Raw genomic sequence first — 21,646 nt, 5'->3', positions numbered from 1 at the left:
GGTATGCATTGGCTTCAGCAGCGATTGATATTTGTACTTAAAGAGAATTCATGTATATGAAGTGATGCAGCTTATAAGTTCAAAGATAAAATACCAAATAAATCTTAAACTGTACCCTGCACAGTCTGCTCTTGCAGAGAAGATCTTGAGCATCACACAGGTGTAGAACACTGCATGCTCACTGAAAAGGGCTCCAGAGAGGGAAAGCATTTTCAGAAAGGGACTGGGCCTCACCACAGCCATCATGCACACTTGGTTTTGCTCTGGAGTCTTTCCCAAGTGCACTACTTAAAATGAATAAAGTACTTTTTATTTTTGCTTTCTGATCTGTTTATTTTTTGTTACCCTCTTCCCCAATGAATTTCACAATACCTGTGCTTATCAAATAAAAACCCCTAGTACTTTCCATCAGCATGCAAGAGACCTTTCTCCTGTCTATCACCATGAATGGTTGCTCTGTTCTTTACAGTTTTCTTCCAGAATATTCTTTATTGGACACTGTCTATGACAGGATAATGCACTATACGGATGTGCAGTCATATTCAGTGGGGCTGTTTTTACACTTTGTTCCTAAAATAAATACACAGAACTTGTGTACACTGATCTGCATGTGAGTAAGACTGCATTCCATAAACTATGTGTTTCTAAAAATAAAGAGGCAAGGAACTATGAATAAGGAGAGTAAAATCTCTGTCTTCTCCTTTAGGGATTGAGAAGAAAGCAGCAGCCCATTTAGCACCCACAGGGGGACATGGTGCCACCCAGCACACCTGAGGATGTGTTTTGACTGAGGTTTGGCTGTGACCTGGGCAAAAAGAAGAAACAACAAGCAGCAAGCTGCTCTGCTCCACGAAGGCTGAGGTGCTCTCCATGTGTGCACACAGCCGTAGAACTCTAAAGTGAACAGAACTTTGAAGGTGCTGACCAAAGGGATCGGTGAAGTTTCGGCACACCTATAAATGTGAAGATGCTGAGTGTGCTTTGAGGCTTTCGAGGTGGTAATTTCAGTATTCAGATACATGGATTACCCTTTCTCTTGAAACATAGCGGCAACTGATGGTAGTGCTGCTGCTGGTTCAATGATTCTTTTTTATAGTATTAGCATTGTTATAGGTCCTGCACAAATTCCAGTAAAACTGCTCTACAACACCTGAGCTGGAGGATAAAAGTGTGTTTTTGTAATGAACTATATGACTATCAGTTTGATATCCTCAGGACTTAGATGGTAAAGAGCTTGTTCAGTGGCTGAAAATGAGGTGTTTCATCAACAGTGTTCTGCAGGTACAAGCAGGTAGGTGTCCCAGGATGATCCAATAAATAGGGCCATGCTTGCAACAGTCTCTTCACAGACTACATAAGATGTTCAACACATTAGGATCAACATTACATTAATTTCTCTGGTTTTTATAGAAGAGGAAAAGGAGACATAGGAAATATAATTAAATAAGCTGATATTTCAATGGATGAATGGAAATAATGGAAAGCTGTGGGTATTGAGTTTGGATGGACTTGGGCTGTTTTTCTAGGTTTTTTTCTTTAACTCATAGCCTCAGTCAAATGTAAATAACTTTGAAATTTATACTACAGTAGACCTTGTATCTTACTCTTTTAAAATATAGAGCTTGTACATTTTCTGGGCAGAAGCAGTACATGCTGTTGGCAGACCACAGTTTTGCATAACATCTCTAATGAGCTATGAAAATTAGACAAATACCCTGAACTTTGTCTTGCCTTCTTTTCTTTTTTTTTTTTTTTTTTTTTTTTTTTTTTTTTTTTTTGCTAATCAAAACAAAAGATCCTGATTATGTTTCCTTATGCTCCAAAATATACAACTTAAGAGGAGGGGGTTGTTTTTTCAAGAATATTTTCCTTTTCTTATCCCTTATATAAACTCTTTCTGGATCAAAACAACAGACTTTCATTCCTGAAGTCAACTATATATGGAATCTTCAAAATACTCTCCTTGCTTTACAAAAAAAAAAATTTAAAACCTCTTCCCCTTGAGGGAAAGGTATTTATATATCCAGGTTATAAAGCAATATGTGACAAATGGGATAGACTGGAGAATATACTTCCTTTGGCTTCAAATTTTATAGAGCACCAGCATCACTGTGATTTAAATTGGTAATAAAGACAATAGTGTATGGACCCCCTGATAAGGAGTTTGTGGAACCCTTAAAGGGAGTGAGGCAATCACAAACACTCATGCCTGATAGATAAAAGACTTCAGGAGACTTCACCTCCAGATGTTCTCTCTGCCTCCTAAATTACAAGAAGCTATCCACAGGCTGTGCATAATTTTATTAAGTATGAGGAATGCATCCTGAATAAGATGCAGAAAACTATATGAAAGAACTACATACCAAATACAAAAAAAACCCTATAAGATTCTAATCCTAAATGTGGCAATTAATTTTACTGTTCAAGCTTGTTTTCTACAGAAAAACTTATATTTAAAAAAAAAAATTGAGAATCTCAGACTTCAGATTTAAATATTTCTGTGAACATCTGGAAAATTTTTTTCAAGATTTCATAAACAATAAAAATAATTATGTTAATTGTTTATTGTAAAAGAAAGCCAGTAAAACCCCCAGCCTTTTTGTAGCTTTTTTGTATTCTGCTTGGAATTTTCATGAACTTCTGAAGGTGCTTGAAACCCATTTGCCACATTATAGTTACAATAAAAATCAAACTGCACATCTCAAACTTTCTCCAGAGGCCTTCTTCCTCTGTGTCAGGAAGGAGTGGGAAGAAGGGGAGTTAACCAGATTAATGTTTGTTGAGCTAGCAGAATGCTTGTCATCGTTGATCAGGACTCTAATTTATGTGATTATGAGAGATAGAGACTCTCACTTACTACAGGACGAAGACACTGGCCAAAATTCAAAATTATTATTTATTTTTGAAACTACAAATACAAGTTCCACTGGGATTTCCCTGTTGAGTAAGTGCAGTCAAGAGAGGAAGGCAGAACTAAATTAACATAGCAAGAAAGCCACATGCTGTAACCACTAAAATAGCTGATGAAAATCCTTAACGTAAAACAAACAAATCAATCATTTCTTGTTAATTATTATTTAATACTATGGAAATTAAAAATTCCATGCCATTTCCTAATATTAAGCAAAAAAAAGCAGGTTTTCTTTCTTTGAATTGAATGTGAGCTAAGAAAAAGAACTTGCCTCGGGAAGCAAGCATGAAAAGATGAAACATTATTTGATATCATGGCTGAAGTCCCCAGTGATAATAGGCAAGGAAGGATGACAGTGGAGTCATTAAGTATCCACAGAAAAGAAGAGTGGTAGGGCTTGAAGACTGTATTCCCAGGTGGGAAGAACTGAAATGAAAGCTGGTGGCTGGGCTTCACAGGAGAGCTGCAAAATGGCAGCAAGCTCTGTGAAGCATCTGGGTTAAATACAGCTAGAGAAACTGTCCAAGGAGAAGGGTACTGAGGATGTGAAGCATGTAGGGTGAGTTTCACCTCACCTCACTTTAAAAGTCTTTGAGTTAGTCATTCAGATTCCCTTTATAGTCAATAAGTACTTCCAGGGAGTGAGTCACCTGACCTAAATTAGACGTCTATCTTGAGATGGGATGAATCACACACAGAGTGTCTATTGATATCTATTGACTATAAAAGGAACCAGGACTTGCTTAGATGCAGGCATCTACGCTGCAGATGAATCCCATCCTTAGGCATTTTACAGAGTAGTGTGATAAACACCAGGAAAATCCATTATTTGGGGCCAAACTTCAATCACAGAATGGGCACAGGGAATCTGGTACCCTCCGCCTCACAATGTAACTGGAAATAGGATTAATAGAGACTGGGGTTTAGGATAATCCTTTATTGAGTTGAAAAGGAGAGGCCACAGCAAGGAATGCTGCTCTGCAGAAAACTGCTGCTAATGACAATAATTAGGCTGAATCAGAGGCTCTGCTTAAAAGACAGAAGTAAGATATGTGCTGGGAGGAGGAGAGAGGGAGCAAATAGCCACTCTTCACTTTGGAATGCGGCAAACTGCATCTAATCAGAGACTGATATCAAAGTGTTAAAACTTTATTAAAAGCAGAATCTAAACAAATGCCTTTCTACCCTGCTCACCCTCCCAAATTCCTTAATGGAGAGTTTAAATGAAAATAAAAGTTCAAAATAAGTTCAGTCACTCTTGAGAAGCTCTTATATCTGAACATTCTGCAATGAGAGCAATTTGTTATGTATTAACTGGAAGATTTAAGAAGTTAAATTTTAGAAAGGTGTGGCTTGTGCTAGCAAAAAACTACCCCATATTTCAAATTTCCCATTCTTTTAAAAGTCATATATTATAATTACACCTTCAGATTATTGAATATAATCTGGTTTTAAATCTTTGATTGTTTTCTGCTCTGCAGTCTGCTCTGTGCACCATGCCATCACTTGGTTGAAGTAGACACTAACTCCTGCAGGTGCAGTCTCAGATCTGTTGCATATACAAACACAAGATTTCCACCATCAGTAATATTTTGCCCTGGGTGCAGAAGATCAAGCAGAGGTGTTGATTTTGACTGCCTTCTCTGGTGATGATGGCAGTTTAACAACCCTGGTAGAACCTCAGGTGTTATACAATATTAATTATTATAGCCACTATTTATATATACATACAATAATCACTATTTCAGTAGTGGAAGTAGTTAAAAATTCCAATTTTGCTTTTTACTCCACCTTTTCACATAGATATATGCTCTATTGATACACAGCTTCCCTATTTTACAAATACCTGTTGCAGAATGCCCTGCCTGGGACCACCCCTCTGTTTTGTGGAGGAACTGTTTTCAGAGTGTTCTGGGCTTTGTGGGACTTACTGAGCTGTAATAATTAATAAGCACAGAAACAACGCATTTGTTGAAGGTAGTCATGATACGAGCTAAAATATAGATATCTGAGTCAAATCCTGTGATTAAGCAGATGCTGTACTTACAAAAAATTATATTGTGCCTACAATACAGTAAGGTTACATCACTGATGACAGTAACTTTGTTTTCCTTAATACTGTACAGGAATTTTTTGAACAGGATTGTGACTACATTACTGATACTCAGCAATAAATGCCAAGCAAATTAGCAATAGGTTAAATGAGGTATATGGTAAAATTTGCCCTTTAAAACTACAAAACTCAGACAGGCTAAAACATGGAAACATCTACATAAAAGTTGCTTGCATAATTCATGACAAGGCTTAATATTATGTCCATTAGAGCCAATATAAGGAATGCAAAGACAATTTTAAAACAACCAGTGAAACATTTAAATGTGTTCTGCATTCAGACTTTGTGTGGAGATTCCAGTGAATCTTAGAGTGCATTTCTTAGTTTAACATTTGTTTTGCTAATTCCTCCATGTCTCCATGGATTGTATTTACTGTTCTGTTGCTAATGCATTTTAAAGCTTTAAAGCTTTTAACCTTTAATCTCCACTTATTCAAGTGAGGTTAAGTGATCTTTTTCCTTACCTCATGTCCTAAAACAGGTCTTCAATCAAACATTCTTCTGAAAAGACCACACTCACACTTACCTATATCCTCATAAGCTTCCTTTTAAATGTGGAATCCTTTCTTAATGGTAATTCATAAGAAACATATTAAACAGCTTGTGCAGCATTCAAGAGCAAAATAAACACTGTTTTTTCTCCCGTCCTATCACATTTAAAGAGGGAGACACAAAGCACATTTGAGGGATACACGCAGACAGGGTGCTTCAGAGAGAAATGATATTACATTTATTTGAACAAGACTGCAATACTGCCACTGTACTGCAATACATAGATTTTACTGAGATAAGAGCAGAGCATCAGGGAAAATAACAGAAATGCTGTATCCAGGCAGATGTGTTTTTAAACAAATCAATTTCACTATTAGTTTTGTCAGTGTAAGGGCAGAGTTACAATTAACTCAACAGAAACTTCAGGAAATAGCAATGTTTTTTAACATTCAGTCAACTTTTCCGTTGGCATTCCTCCCTGATTCAATCCCCAACACATTTATCTGTTTTAGAGATACCTTCTTCTTTCTCTTGATGAAGAGGAAGCTTGGGAGATGAGTTCAGAGCCAATGCCCAGCCTTGAGACAAAGAAAGTTAGGAGTTAGTCTTCAGCCACCCTACACTACAGAGAGACACACGCATCCCCTTTTAAAGCAAGTTTTGCACCTTTGTTCTTGTCTATAGGTAAGAAAGGAAACTGAGTACAACAGAAAAAAAAAAAAAGGCCTGCAGAAGAGGAAGCTTGTGTGCAGGAGGCTGTACAGATTTACAGATATAAAGATCTGTACTGATTTACAGATATATAGATCTGGGTCTCAGAAAAAAACCCTAGTTCTTCTAGAGCTGAAGTTTGCAGCGTACCTAAACCAAATTCCCATTTACTCCTCTGCCTCTAGGTTGAAATTCTCAACAAAGTCCCTAATTAGCTACTCTGAAACTTCCTAGTGGAATCTCATTATATGATCTGACCATGAAATCTGTCTTCTAAAATTTTCCATATTCTTCAAGGTTCTATATTAAAACTGTGTGAAAACAGGGATGACATGGAAGCACTGGCTCAGAGAAATGCTGACATGCTGTTTTATCCTATACGCATTACTGAACACAGACAGTGTCAGTCTTAAAATGAGGGCAAAGGAATGAGAAATATAAGATGACACATAAACTGTGACTTTCAGTTATCAGAGTTGGATTCAAAGCTGATTGTTGCCAGTGGGAATTCTTCTGCTTACCCTGAAATCATTCAGTCAGCTTCCAGATAAATCATACAGCAAAATATCCTTTTGGTATCAAAAGCTCAGGGCTGTTACTTGACTATTTTGTTCACATGGTAAAAAGTTAAGGTAAATTTGAAACCAAATTAATCCAGTAACTCATGGAAAGTGTAAATGCAGTTGACTCTCAGATGATGTAACAATAAAAATATCATGCTCAATGACATGGCATACCAGCAAATACTTTATTTCAGTGTCCAACAATATTTAAAAAAAGAAACCTTTAAAAAAATCTTGGGCAAGTTTGTTCAAAGATAGTGTTCTGGAGTGTTTCTTTTTTCATTTTGATTTTAATTATAGCAATTGCCTTAATAAAAGTTTCTGAGGTAAGGACTTACGCATTCCATTCACTCACTGCTGCGTTTAATTCCTATCACTGTTCAATCACTTGTTACTTTATTTTTAGGGGCAAATTTATAGCAAGCTGCTGGATCACATGTACCCAAGTATTTGAAGTATCTGCAGCTGCTTACATTGCAAGAGATCCAAGCTGCATTCCTGTCATGAATCATAGATTTGTGAGGGCAGAGCCACAAATATATATTAAAGAAATGCAGCATACATGGATTGAAATCAGCTTTTAAACAACCATCCTAAAGGATTCATAGTGCCAGAAGAGCTGGGGCACTCATTCACCCAGGTTATGATCTATTTCTCAACACAGGGCATCTTTATGTTCTCATTATGAGCTTCTGCTTGCATGTTTACTGGAAATACACAATAGTCACTGTGTGACTGTAGGTAGAAAGGACAAATAAGAGATAATTAAAAGAAAATCATTCAGGGCAAGCTACCCAGGGGGTTTCCACTTGCAAAAGCCGACGGACAATAGATTTTGCATTGTCACTGATGTAAATTCTCTTTTGCAGGATTTGCTTGTGCAAACAGGACTTGGACCTATAACTTACGTAATTTTGCTGTATATGAGAATGTCACCAAATTGCACTTATGAGTTACTGGTGGTGAAACAGGTGAGATGGAAAAGCTGTGAAAAATCATTCTGTGGTGAATGGATCCCTGTATCAGCAAACGTGTGTGTGAATGGACACAGGCAGCACAGTTCATTCTCAATCACATTCTCTAGTCTGAGAATGCTGACAATTGCCAGGTTACTCTGAAAGTATTTGGGACTAAAAAGTTTTCCAACTGCTGCTGTGACTAGATAATAAAAATGAGAGTAATTGCTGTTACTTACTAGTGATTGTTTTGTGATTCATTTTTAGCTTCCGATCATGAAGGAAAAAAGTTATCATGTGACACAGATATCAACCCAACCAATACAAATAGAGTTAAACAAACAGTTCCTGAACAACATGTAGTCTGAAATTAAAGTTTTCCACCACTCCCTCTGTTTTTCTTTTGTTTACAGAATGAACAATTCTGAAGAGAAAGAGGGTAAGTTCATCTATGAGTCACTAAGCAGAGAGGGCTGAACTGCTCGCATAGTTTGAAAAGTTCTCTGTATAGTAAGATGAAAATAAATATGTTCATTCAAAAAGTAATAACTGTAGCATTGTAATATGAAAATTAGAATGTATTAGAATCCCTTTTACTTCATAAGAACTTCTGTAATTTTATTATATAAGCCAAGAAGTCTCAAATATTGCACATACAAGACAGGTGAGACTGCTAGACTGTAGAAAGTTCCGATCTAAACAACAGCTATCTCTGCCAACTTTTATTTGAGTCTCAAGATGCACATATTTTACTCTTTAAAATGGCCACAAAACAACTTGTGCAATTTATTTCCTATTTTCCATATCTTATACATCTTTCTGCTTTTCCTTCCTAACCTACAATGCCAGTTTATTGATTCAAACTGTATTTTCCTTACAGATATTTTTTTAATAGAAAATTAAAGTTCAGTCCCTTGATAATTAATAAGAAGCTGTGGTCATCTTGCTGCTTGCATTCTGATGTGTATATATATATATATATATATATATATAATTTCTTGAAGCAGGGATAACATACAAACCTTTGTCTGAGATAATAAGAAGAGAGTACAGAATAGTAAAGAGGATTTGCATGAAGCAGTATCTTGGGAAGATGAGAGTAATGCTTTATTTCAGTATGTAAAAGCATCTGATAAGCTTGCCATTGTTTAGTTGTAAAAATACATCATTTTTGACATGTATACATATAAAGAAATTAATATGTGCCAGTGCTTTTCAAGTATCATGCATTTGAACAAATAGTTGCTAGATAGACAGAGCAGTAGTAAGCCTGATATCAGAAGCACAGTACACAATCACTCAGAGTAAAGAGCACCTGACAATAAGAGTGGACTGGGAAGGAGCCTATGCCTTTTACTTTTCCTTTAAAGTTTTTCTTGCCAATACCTTATCTACCCTACAGAAGGATGGATAGTTATGAGTTCAAATTATGAGTTCAAATACCATTTCTGAGTCCTTTCATGCAACTTGCCATTTGAGTTTAACTTCTCTCTTAATCAGCTATTTATGTGATCTCTTAATGTTGTGTTTGGAGATAAGAACAAAACTTAGGATGACTTTTGTTTTTTTAATTTCTAACCATTATAATAATGTTTTATACTAGGTTTTAAGGGCACACACATCTGCTCAATATTCATAAAGTGCTATCAAATAATAATGACATATTACTTGTAGGTATTGCAAAAGTGCTTCAGGAAAAGGGTTTTCTGAGAGCAGCAATCCATTACTGTCCAATCCATGCTCGACCAGCAGCCGTTTTCAGACAATTTCCCACATGTGGTACATGTGTGTGTATGTTTCCATGGACACACAAAACACCTCGGGGCTCTGCTGAGATTCTCTGTCGAAACCAAGGGCAAGCGGAGTGCCAGCCAGCTCTGCAGCTGGAGTGCTCCTGAGATGAAATAATCAGAGGAGGTTTAGATTGGATATTGGGGAGAAGTTCCTTCACCCAGAGGTTGGTTGGACACTGCAAGAAGCTTCCTGGGGAAGTGGTCACAGGACCAAGCCTGACAAGAGCTCAAGAAGCATTTGGACAACATTCTCATGCACATGATGTGATTCCTGGGATAGGTCCCTTCCAAATCAGCATATTCTGTGATTCTGTAAAATTCCCTTTCTTGCACAGCAGTTCTCATCATGGAGATAGGCTCTGTCTCTGTCTGTTGTTAAAGAACAATATGTATTACTCTACAGATTTTCCTAAGATTATTTTTTTGGATTGATGACAATGCCTAAAGAAACACATAATATAATTTCCTTCAAATTCCTTATAATAATATGTTCAAATATTTGTTAAATAGTTGCAGGGCAAGCATTTTCACAGCTAATTTGAAATCTCTTTGATTTCTTTTCTCTTCAAAAATGTTGCAGTTAATCAGACAGCAGAAGCAGCACCATATATTTAATCTCAATAAAATTAGAGAAAAATTTTGTAGAGAATAAAGAGAACAAAGATGTAGTCAATGGAACTATCCTAATTTAGACTGCACTGTTGCCAGAACAAGAAACTCTTTTCCAAGAATTCTAATATACCTATGACACCTTTTCCCGTAGTCTGCTTCAGACTTCTGGCTGCTACAATACAGGTTATTTTTGTCAGAAAATAATTAAAAAAGAAGAACATGCCCCAATCTGATTCCTCAGCAAAAATATTAAACTAGTTTCTTACTACTCTTATTTTAAAGTATTTGCAAACAGTGATAGAAAAAGAATAAATTAAATCACTTCTTATGTGAAGTTACAGAAGATTATTTTGTTGGATATGACATTTAGTGAGACCAAAGAACTTCTCATTTGCATATCCTAGTTTCAGTCTGTATTTAAAGTAAATGATCAATCAGCATAGAAGAGACTAAAAATCAATAAAGCAAATACATTTTCCTTGTAATTTGTCCAAAGGTTGTGATTTAGTTACAGTGCAACTTAAGTTGTTGGTTCAGTTGCAGCATGTACGACAGCAAAACGTCTTTTTATTGATCACAAACTATGTGGCTCACAAAACAAAGACAAGAGGGTTTAAAAGTGCCAGGTCAAAAAAACCAATTTTGTCATAATGGGTATACCTGTTTCCCAAAACTGTGTCTTGATCTGAAGCCTATGGGAGTCAACAACTGTCTGCCCATTGACTGCAGCGAGTATTAAAATGAGGTTTTGAAATTTTCCCAATTTAAAAAACAGTAAATAAATAAATAAAACCTACATATGAGAAACATTCATTTGTCAGTATTCTTTTACCATTGCCATATGAGGATATGGTGCTTATGTTGATGACAATAACATTTTGCCATACAGAATGCAAGCAGAAGATCTATGTAAAGAAGGAATAACTCACTGTGAAGAGGAAAAATTCACATCTTCCCCAATTTGTAAAGCAAACATGCCTCTTCAATATTTTAAAAAGTCCTCTTCTCATGGAGGACATTCTTGTCCCTTCCCTCATCAGTGGAGGACTTGGAAGATCAAACCAACTGAGGTAACAACCACCACGTTGTGCACGGATTTCTGTGTGTGTATGCTCAAGTCTATATGCATCAAGTGTAAAATGCCTCTTCCTAAAATCAGTTGCAATTTCTGGCTTGGGAAGGCTGGCTAAGGGCAAAGGGAGAGAGATTTTGTTACCATAGGCATAAAATAATTCTGGCACCAGCACTTGCAACTGCAGAACAGAACAGAGTAATGATAGTTTACATTTTTTAAATTTCCAGGAGGACATATTTAACATCCTATGGGCTTATCACTTAAAAATATATGCCATCCATTCCCTAAATAAAATTCCTACTTTTAATAACTTCTGCTTTGACCTTGCAAAACAGACAATGCCATGACCACTTATCCTCAAAGTCTTCATTAAATCTCCTCTAAAATATTGCGTACCCCTTAATAAGATGAGAATTTTTAAAAAATCCAAAGTGAAGCAGTAAGTGACTGTCATCCTTTAAAATCAGAAAGATTTGAACATGAATTTCCATATGACCCCTTGTTAATGTCCATCTTTACCAAAGAGACTACTGAATTTGCCTTCACACAGCTTGAAGTGCCCCAGAAGGTTCAAAGAAAGTCACACTGAGGAAATGAAGAGAAGTGTGTATTCCTGAGAAATTGCAGTTTTTACTCTGCAATTTCTTAATACAGAATAGGTTTCATGTAATTAGCCCATCAATCAAAAGACAGTGAGATTCTGGAAATTATTGTAATTGGAACCCACTCACTGTCTGCTTAAGACCAAAAGAGAAAATGTTTTTCCAAATAACTGGTGAGAAAATTTGCCTAAGGAATGGGACATTCAGGTACAAATCCTCACTTCAGAACACTTTTGTAGCAAATGAAATGGTTATGGCAGGGGGACATGAAACCAAGGAGTGCAGCAGAATAGGTATGTGGGTGGCCTGAATCCAGCCTCTGCCCTGCCAGGAGAGCCTCTTTCACACTCACTCTCAGAATAGCCCCATTAATCCTGTGAAGAAGAAAAGCATTCCCTGCCTATACATTTTGCTGCACTCTGACCATATTTGCAGGATCAGACCTGGGACAGCCCTACTTTGAGATTCCTGCTTTGGCTCGAACTTAAAAAAACTTCAGGTCCTGTTGGGATTTGGGCTCTAAAAAGCTTTTCAAGTCAACCCTAGTAACTATATGTAGGAATACTTGCTATTACTTATTAATCTTCATTTGCACATAGTTCTTTCAGTGTTAATTCTTGTGATTTAGGAATTGCTTAGTTCATCAGAGAGACTTGATCACTAACACGAAGTGGGGGAAAGAAAACAGGGTATGTGTGCTGAGATAAGTGAATTAGCTAAACGTGGAGCTCCTCATAGGCAATCTCTTTCTTTGGCCTTTGTACACTCTGTGACATTTCAGCAAAACCAGAGATCATGGTACATTCTCAAAGTATCTTAAAATGGGTTAGCCAAACGTCAAAATGAAAAATAGAGCAACACAACCATGCAGACTGGAGGAGAAATGTTCAGACTTTGAGTAAAAAGAATGCCAATGCTCTAAAACGTGCAGTCTGGGCTGTAGGATGCTGTGTCTCTTTTTTTTTGTTTGCTTTTGTTGTGGGATTTTTTGTTTTTTTCTTGCTCCTTCTAGTATATTCCTGAATTTGCAATCTGTAAAAAAAATCAGTAAAGCATCTTGGATCACAGCTGTTTTACTGTACCACAATGCAGTACTGAATTTGAAAGAATGCATGGCATATTTTAAAATTACATATACCACAGATTCTGCAATGAAAAGGATTGGCATTCCTGAGAGACCAAGTGCCAAATCAATCAAGGACTTACCTGTGGATGTGGAGGTTGAGCTACTGATGGCGTCTCTCCCCAGAAGATTATATGAACGACACATTGAGCACCTTTGCTGCAAACTTGCTACTCTTTTGCCTGGAGCAGGGAAAGACTTGGAAAGGATGTGCCCCATGTATTTCAAGTTTACAATAATGAGCTTCTAAAAAGACTGAAAACAAAAGGCAAATTTTAGGAAAATCTAATAGCAAATAAAGATGAAATGAAAGAATAAGACTTGAATGAACTTGGCAGAGATATGAGAAAATGGTTATCTGCTGGGGAGTGAAAATGTTAGAAGATAAAAGACTTTGAAAATATATCTAAAAGACTTTGAAAATACATCTTTGGTTTATTTGGCTGCTTGGTATCATAGTTCTTTGTCATACTAGTTTTTTTAGTACAAATAAATTTTGTGAAGAGATCTGTTGCATTAAGGGCTTTGATCATGAGCTGACCTGCTAGAACAGTGTAAATATGCTCTCATTCACATTACCCTGAATTGAATAAATAGCATTAATTTCTTTTCCTGTGGATAAAAATCTCTATTATTCCTCTGTCCAACCATTTCTCACTTTCCTGTATTGCAGGCCAGTTGCAGTTATTCTCACAGGGTTGTGTTGCCAGGAGGTTCTTTTTTATAGCCAATAATTATTCCAAAACATTCCACTTTATTTTATTTCTGCTAGAACTTTGTCTACAAATAACTTTGGCCCACATAGTCCTAGATTTTTCCCATTCAGGTTTCAAGCACAAAACTGATATAGGAGTTTTACAGCTTCCTGAATATGCAAGAGGCACGTTCAAAAGTTAGATTCAGTTTAACTCACCACAACACTTCCTATTCTCATTTCACTCAATACTGAGAAAGGCTGAAGTGACTGCTATAGGCACCTCAGTTAGGCAGGATCATTTCGGGTCCTGAAGTCTTTAAATCTGTGCTAAACACCTGTTTTTAAAGACGCACCATCTTTCACAGAGATACACAATTTTGTATCACCTATGACTTTGATACAAAATTTACTCATTAAACTGTTAGACATTGGGCAGACTTGACATCCACAATGACATTTATCACCCTTAAATCCTAGCACCCAGAAATTATGGCATAAGGTATAGGACTGATAAGAAAGTGTCTACAGGTAGCCTGGTTACAAGAACTTTCACTAGATGAAAAATATATGAAATGTGTATAAATGATATATGCAGTCCTGTAATCACCAAATCACAGTGGGATATAAACTAGTGGGCTGCAAAATAAAGCAAAGTTTGGGCAATCAACTTCTATTTGTAATATTTTATATATAACATAATTTGGAACAAGATACACCAAGATTTTTTGTTTTCTTCAGATAAATTTGGGTTGCAAAGATTTGCTTCCCTTCCCTGTATAAGTGCATTTCCCTTTGCTTTGGAGGACCATTTCCTGACAGACTGACAACTGATATTCAGCTGATTGCAGAACTCTTTGTTACTGTGTAAATGAGCTCACTATATACAGTTGCTGACATTGCTGAGATTGCTGCAAAAACTCTTCACCAAAGTGGCTTTTATATACAAAACTGATGGGAACATTTTCTGAACCTTCAGTACTTGCCTTGTTCCTTCCTTTGTGCTTATTTGTCTGTTCTTACTCAGTCCCATCATCTTCTGGCATTGTTCTTGTCTAATTGTAATGGACTGATTCCTAACACGTGTTGTCAGTGGATTGTTTGCTGGCATATCTGACAATATTATGATCTACTTCAAACTCTTCTAAATTCTGATGGTTTTATACTGTGGAAATTTAATAAACAGACCGGTAATTTAGAAAAAGAAATGTCAGCAAGATGTGTGGGATAGTACAAGGCCTACTCTCTATCCCATATTCTTCAAATGCAATTGTTTCCTTTCAAAGCATCACAGCTGTTCAGCAATCAAGGACTGTCTGTATCCCATATGCTAAAGCCAGATGTCAATATCACTGTGTGCAAATTTGCAGTTCACTGTTCCGAACAGTCAAACCATATTTCAGGGGAGGACATTGTCCAGGGAACTGAAGCGGGAGAGTTTCCAGCACAGCTCCCTGCCAAAATAGTAATAAATCCTTTCTTTAGGGACTGGACAAAAGTTTTGCATTATGTGGAAAACTAACTCTTCTTTCTTTACCAATAAAGCAGCAAACCAACAAACTAATGCTTTAAAAACACTCACCTCTCTCCCCTGCCTGTGAGAGGCACAAAGCGTGAGCAGCTAGGATAAAAACATTGACTTTTTGTGAAATGAATCGCACCCTCAGTGCATAGTCACAAGTGATTATGAAAGCACAGATTTACTGCCATCCACCCCTACAGCACATGCTGTATCTTCCCACTCATTCCACCCCCTTTCATGAGGTATGTTCATCATATGTGTCTCCCCCTGTGATCCCTTTAAACTCTTTTTGCTCAGCCCGCACTGCTGAGATAGGTGGAAACTGCCACCACTCCGGTGAGCCCAGCAGCACTCCAGAAGCATTGCTTCCTTGCTCACTTACTTTCCCATCTACTAACAGTCCTAGTAGACTTCCACTCTTCCTCTTGCTCCCTGGTTGAATGCTATCACTACAGACCATTTGTTTGGGCAGATTCAGGGAGGTCCCTGACGGACCCTTTGTCCTTTGGAGCACAACATCTGTGTGGGAGGGGTAGGAGGTTGGAGCACAGCCCTCCTATTAAAAAAAATTGTCACTTCAATGGAGATCCTCATAGAGACCCATTCCTGTGATGCCATGAAACAATTTCTTTCTGGGGTAAACCAAATGTTGGCAATAAGGCATAGAATTCCAGGCAAAACTAATGAGAAATAAAAACAGAAGTGATGTGGTATTCAGCCTTCAGAAAGGCAGATCATAGGCAAAATGAAGGGGAAAATCTTAGAATACATGCTGAATAAAAGGAAATACATTATTGGATTTCTTTTTTACTGAACAAAACCCTAGGGTCCCATCACATACTGAATTCTCTACAATTAATTATAATATAAATCTCACCCATTCTCCACACACAGTGCACCTATTCATTGTCAATGAACTATCCTTACATCATTAATTTTTTGTATGTTTGCATCTGGGACTAATGCTGGCATGGAAGACTCTAGACCCCCCAGGATGCAGTAGAAAATTGTACACTGAATCATGATCATTAGAAGTTGCATGAACATAAATTAATGACCTCACATCTCAAATAGTTTGATCTAGGATGGTCTTTTTAAGTAAGAAAGTCTGCAAGATTTTTTGCGTGCATGTAAACCAGTAGATTACATGGAAATGAACTGCATATAACAATAATTTGTATAGAATTTTTGCTCTGTGTATGCAAGTAACAGTTTGAGAGGAACAAAGCTTTCACCAAAGTTGAAATGAGTCCCTTCTTTTTTGGAAATGAACATAGCTGTCGCTGCCCTGTTCCCCGTCCCCCATACCATGCAAAGGACAGATGTAATTTACATTTTTCCTTTCCTGGATGACACCAGATGGTTAACAGAGTGCTTCAGGAGCTGAATTCAGAGGAAAAGAGATGGATCCTATTTCCAAGAACTATGTAAAGTAATAATTTCTGTTTGAAGGTTTTTACAGCACTTTGTTCCCAACTGTTTATTGTATCCTGACTAAAGCAATTTTGGCATACAATCCCAGTAGGATATCTGTGTCCTCGTATATGTTAAAACAACTTCAAACCTTTGCCATCTGACTGAAAATGCTAACTTCTTAGGTGTTATCTTTAGCTTTGCTAGCAAAAGAATAAAAGAGAGCACATATTTGGCAGCACCCAGAAGAGTGACATCAAAATACTCCCCCAAAGTAATTCAATCTCCTCTTACTTCACAATAAGGCACATTCGACTCTTTAAGGGATTGTATCTAAAGAAAAAATGTTCTAAAGCAGCAGAGTAGCTTGACAGACCAGGTGCAAATTTCAAGAATGTGTTTGCATATTACCTGAAAATTGTATCTACAACTTGAAGCATGTCAGTAACTCAACAGTTTGAGTCCCCATGAATGATAACTCTGAGCCTCATAGGAGTTGAAACACACTCTTGATTTTGCAGGGAACCATTCCTGAGGGATTTGGAGATGTCTGCTTGACTTATGAATTGATTAATGCACTCAGTAGATAAAAGGAGATGCTTGTACTGCATGAATGAGCCCTCCTTCTGACCAGAAAATGGCTGGGATCCAGCCAGCAGAAGACAATATTGACCTGTTCCTTCTCCAGAACTCAGGCAGGTAACCCAGGATCTGGGGAGAGGATTTTGCTAGTTACATAGGTTTCAGGCTCTTGCATCCCGTTTGAGATTAGGCACTCACAAAAGCAGAGCTTGCTTTTCTAATTACAGTCTGCCCTCTGCATATCAGTTTTATGGTTTAAACATTCATGAAGGATGCAGGAAGTTTAGATGCCTGAGCGTTTCTAGCTTGAGCTGTGTCCTAATCTCCATGCTGTAGAGCAGCTACTCACTCTACTTTCTTCCTGTTAAGGCTTTGTTTATTTAAGCAAGATTCAGATTTAAGACAGATCATTCCCTTACTGCAGGGAGGAGAACAACAAATAATTCAGGAACCTCTTGGGTAGGTCTCTCAGCTGGGAGGAGGGGAGACCTGGTTCAGGTCTTGATCCCAGTCTCGACTTTTTTCCTAAATCTCCTGCATCCAAACTGTATAAACATATCTGGGAGGGGAACCAGGCATCTCCCTGCTCCCTGCAGAGAGCACTAACTGTGAGGCCTCAGAAACCTGGGCTAGTTATTGCCCAGCACGTGGGAAACTGAATCATCCTCTCAAGACGCCTAACTTTCTAACTTGTCTGATTAGGCTGCCTAAACACCTGATTTAGATGTTTTGACATAGCTCCCTGAGCACTGGGCATAAACTTTGAATGCTTTGGGCAAGCACTGCAAAGATAAAGTTCAAAACAGGCATTATCAAACTAGCTCTAAATCACTTTTCAAAGGTCTTGCAGAAGTCCTAAGTCCACTAAATGTGCATGAAAAACAAAATCACCCAGAGTAGTTTCTATTTTTACATATTTGTTTTGCCTCAGTTGCTCTGGCATTTGTTTGAGTGGTGGAAAACTTTGCACTAGTGCATACACTTCCTAACTGTATTTTCTCTATCCAACTGCAGACACTTGGGGTGGCCAGGCAGCTAAAACGAGACATCATCATCATCATCATCATCATCATCATCATCATCATCATTGCCATGAAGGTGCACAGAAAACAGGGCAAAGTTGATGATCTGTATGGCAGTGTGCCTGGCAGGATGTGATAATTCCCTACCACAAAGACTGCCCTCAGATTCTTATCCTGAGGAGAAAACAAGAGAAATCAGACCACTCACAGGGACACAATGTCAAAGAGGACAAAGAGCAAGCCTAAAGAGAATAGCAGAGTATAGTATTCTGCAAAGAATACAGTATTCATCCTCTGCTCTTGCCTCCCAGTAATTTTGCTGCCTTGCCCTCGGTACTTTTTAGTCTTTAGCTATTAAAGGAATTTAAAATCTAATAATGCACATTAAAAACTGCAGCTTTAATCTGAAGGAATGGAAATAACTGTTGAGGCTGTCTAAACGTTCTCAGAGAAAGCACATAAAACCATTTACAAACCTGCAATTCATCAAACCCAGCAAATTATTTCTTATATATCTTTATTCTATGCATCTTCAAGGCTTGTGTTAGTTTTATGCAGAAGGTCAAATTAATTCCACATGTAATTCAATGCAGCAAGTGAAGCTGTAGTGCAGCTTCACATATATGGATTATCTAGACTATTCTTTAAAAAACAACAAATTACCGGAGTCTAAAAGTATTTAGAATAAAACAAATAAGTGTTTCATCATGTTCCTTCCTGTGGCACATGGAAGCTGTGGCTGTTAGTCTTTTACTATTATATTTTAAATCCATGACAGAGTATTGGAACTGGTTTTTGGCCTGTGGTTTGAGGGGGTGTTTGGAGTAGATGCTTTGTGAATCCTTCAGGACTATCCTGTCTTTTGCATGCAATTGGAAACGATGGGTCTTGATAATCTAGGTGGTCCCTTCTGTCCTGTGTTCTTATCCTTTCCAAAGGCTTTTCAAAGTCTTCACTATATACTTCACAGAATACATCTTTCATACTCTTGGACTGGAATTCTACTCTCAAACTGCTGATGGAGAAAATTTAACTATTTGTTACAGAAAAAAAATGTTTGAAGGGTCAAGGACTTGGACAGTATTCCCTTCCAACAGTGGGATATTAATCAGAAAAAATACATCTCACCATAGGTTAAAGAAACATCTTTCTCAGTTGTGCGACTTTAGCTCTATTTTGTTTCTACTGAAACAAAGGTATTTTTCCATGTAAGGCAAGTAGCTACTACTGTATCTGGCTTCTACTTGAAACTCTATCAGGTCATCCTGATTTATTCCTGTCAACTAGTAAGCCCTTTGGCTAGAGACTTATTTTCCCCACAGGTGTTAAAAATGCAAAACTGTAATTTATAAAACAGAAGATGACAGAATCCCATTTGTACAATACATCTAGGTGCCAAAAGGTAATCTTATTACAAATAACACAACCTTCTCACAGCGCTTGCTATATTATTTTCCGGGTGGTCTACAAAGTTGATTCAGAGAATAATGCCACAACAGCAACTCGTAGTTCCTAAGGCCAAATAGCCAGATGTGTCAATAAACAGTGCAAACTGGAAACAGATGTAAGTCCTTGTTGAATAACAAATATAATGAAAATACTTCCTTAGCTCTCTCATGCTTTCACACACACAAAAATTTATGTCTTCCATATTTTTTTAAATTGAATTATTTGCTGCTTCATTTTTATGTCAGCAAGATCTCTTTCAAAATCTTAGTCACCCCACAATGAACTAATAAAGATTAGTGTATCTACAGCAATTGCCTAATATCTGGTCAAATTGCTTCTACCTAATCATTTTATCCTGGAAATTCCTTATCACTGAGATAAGATGAAAACTGTTAAAGGCATATGTGAAGGCCAAGTCTGGGTAGTCTCGTGCACCTGCATAGTTTCTGCCTGTGTATGAGAGTAGACAGTCTATAGGATTGATAATACATCTCAGACCACTCTGGCAAAATCCCTGACTTGACTAAATAGACTTCAGTATTGAGTGAAAGTCAAAACAACATTTCAGGAGTATTTCACACCATCAGGATCTCTGTGAGACCTTGTATAAAGCCACATGTTCAAACTTGATCTGTACCTTCAGTCCTTGTCTGCAAGTGATGACAGCTCAGTTATGTGAAAAGCTACTTTTAAATGGAATACCAGCTTAAAAACAAAAAATAAATATTTTGTGAGCTAAGAATTCTGGTATTATTTGCTTATATTGTCATGTTCAGTACCAATCACAAAATGCCACCCCTAATTCTTAAGAACAGAGAAGTCACATTTTTCTTAACTAAAGTAGTTTTAAGATTTTTGATCGCTATTGTATTCCAGCAAAAAAGACAACTTCTTTCACTATGCAGAAAATACTAGATGTTATATCTTTGAGATTAACTGGAACTATCACCTTATGAAATTAAACAGGAAGCTGGGAGAAAAAAGTTATCTGTCTTGTTCCCAGATGCCAGCATGCACATTGATCCTCATCAAATCTTTACCAGAGAAGTCATGTCTGCGTATGAAAAGGGCAAAGAGCAAGGAGGAAGAGCTCGAAGGCGTGAGTCATCCCCACAAACTGAACCAGGGAAAATATTTCACATGCAAAACACCTGAAAGGTGTTAGAGCATTCATTACTTCTCCTAAAAATGAGGACAGGAGAATAACCAACATTTCAGAAATAGGATTACAAACTTATTGTCCTACTGTTTTTTAAGGTGCTTTCATCCTTCAGGCTCTGGCTGTGGTCTGTCAGCAGACACACTCAGTGGCAGGGCTAGTTTTGGAAATTCCCATCCCACCCAGCTCCAGCTATTAATTCTTCTTCCTGCTCCTGCTCCAGCTCCAGCTCCTGCTCCTCCTCTTCCTGCTCTTCCTTTCTTCTCCTCCTCTTCCTCCACATCCTTCTTTTTCTTCACAGTGCAGCAGTGCCAGGTGCTCTGCGCTTTATCAGCACAACTGTTTGGCAGATGAGGCTTTGAACCCCATTTAATCAGAGCTTTTCTTTGGCCCAGACCATTTCAGAAGCTCGGTGCACGCTGTAGCTCTGGGATCAGTCAGTCAGCACAAATGACACGGCCTCTGCTCTGGGATGAGAGCTGGGCAGGAGGGCAGGCAGCAGAAGAGACAAGCATTTTAGCTGTGGTATTGCCCCATAGCTACTGTGTCCTGAAACTGCAGCTTCAGTAACTTTTTTTTTTTTCCCCTTGGGATTTTATCAACAATATGCTCAGAAGAACAAAACAAATTGCAAGAAGGGTATACTAATATTTATACATACACAAGATTATTACCTAGCTGTAGGAATGTGACTTACAAGCAATAGCTGTACATCAGCTCCCATGTGTCTCCTTGCATGCTGATAACATGATAGAGGAAAAGAAGGTGGACAGATGTAGGCAAATGGAAACAAAGCTGCACTCTGATCCTTGTATTCTATTTGTAGTCATTAAATAACCAAAAGCATGGCAAAG

General features: G+C 37.6%; 2 long non-coding RNA genes across 5 annotated transcripts; one reads left to right on the top strand and one right to left on the bottom strand.

Moving 5' to 3' along the window:
• The first annotated feature begins 590 nt into the window (after positions 1–590).
• LOC141728223 (uncharacterized) lies at positions 591–11,979 on the top strand. 2 transcript variants are annotated; one of them, XR_012579060.1, is made up of 4 exons: positions 591–995; positions 7,660–7,761; positions 8,014–8,185; positions 9,421–11,979. It is a non-coding gene; the product is annotated as an uncharacterized LOC141728223 (long non-coding RNA). The 2 variants fall into 2 exon arrangements; XR_012579059.1 differs by having other exon boundaries at positions 591–1,291.
• Positions 2,602–21,307, bottom strand: LOC141728222 (uncharacterized). Of its 3 annotated transcripts, XR_012579058.1 has the most exons (4): positions 20,880–21,307; positions 13,035–13,206; positions 12,693–12,860; positions 2,602–6,094 (listed from the first exon to the last, which is right to left on the bottom strand). It is a non-coding gene; the product is annotated as an uncharacterized LOC141728222 (long non-coding RNA). The 3 variants fall into 3 exon arrangements; XR_012579057.1 differs by lacking the exon at positions 12,693–12,860 and having other exon boundaries at positions 20,880–21,297; XR_012579056.1 differs by lacking the exon at positions 2,602–6,094 and having other exon boundaries at positions 12,003–12,860; positions 20,880–21,298.
• Positions 21,308–21,646: the final 339 nt, after the last annotated feature.

The sequence above is a fragment of the Zonotrichia albicollis genome, chromosome 2 (genome assembly GCF_047830755.1).
Source record: "Zonotrichia albicollis isolate bZonAlb1 chromosome 2, bZonAlb1.hap1, whole genome shotgun sequence".
In the NCBI taxonomy this organism is placed as follows: Eukaryota; Metazoa; Chordata; class Aves; order Passeriformes; family Passerellidae; genus Zonotrichia; species Zonotrichia albicollis.
The sequence above is the reverse complement of the archived record's forward strand: the minus strand, read 5'-3'. Positions and strand labels throughout refer to the sequence as shown.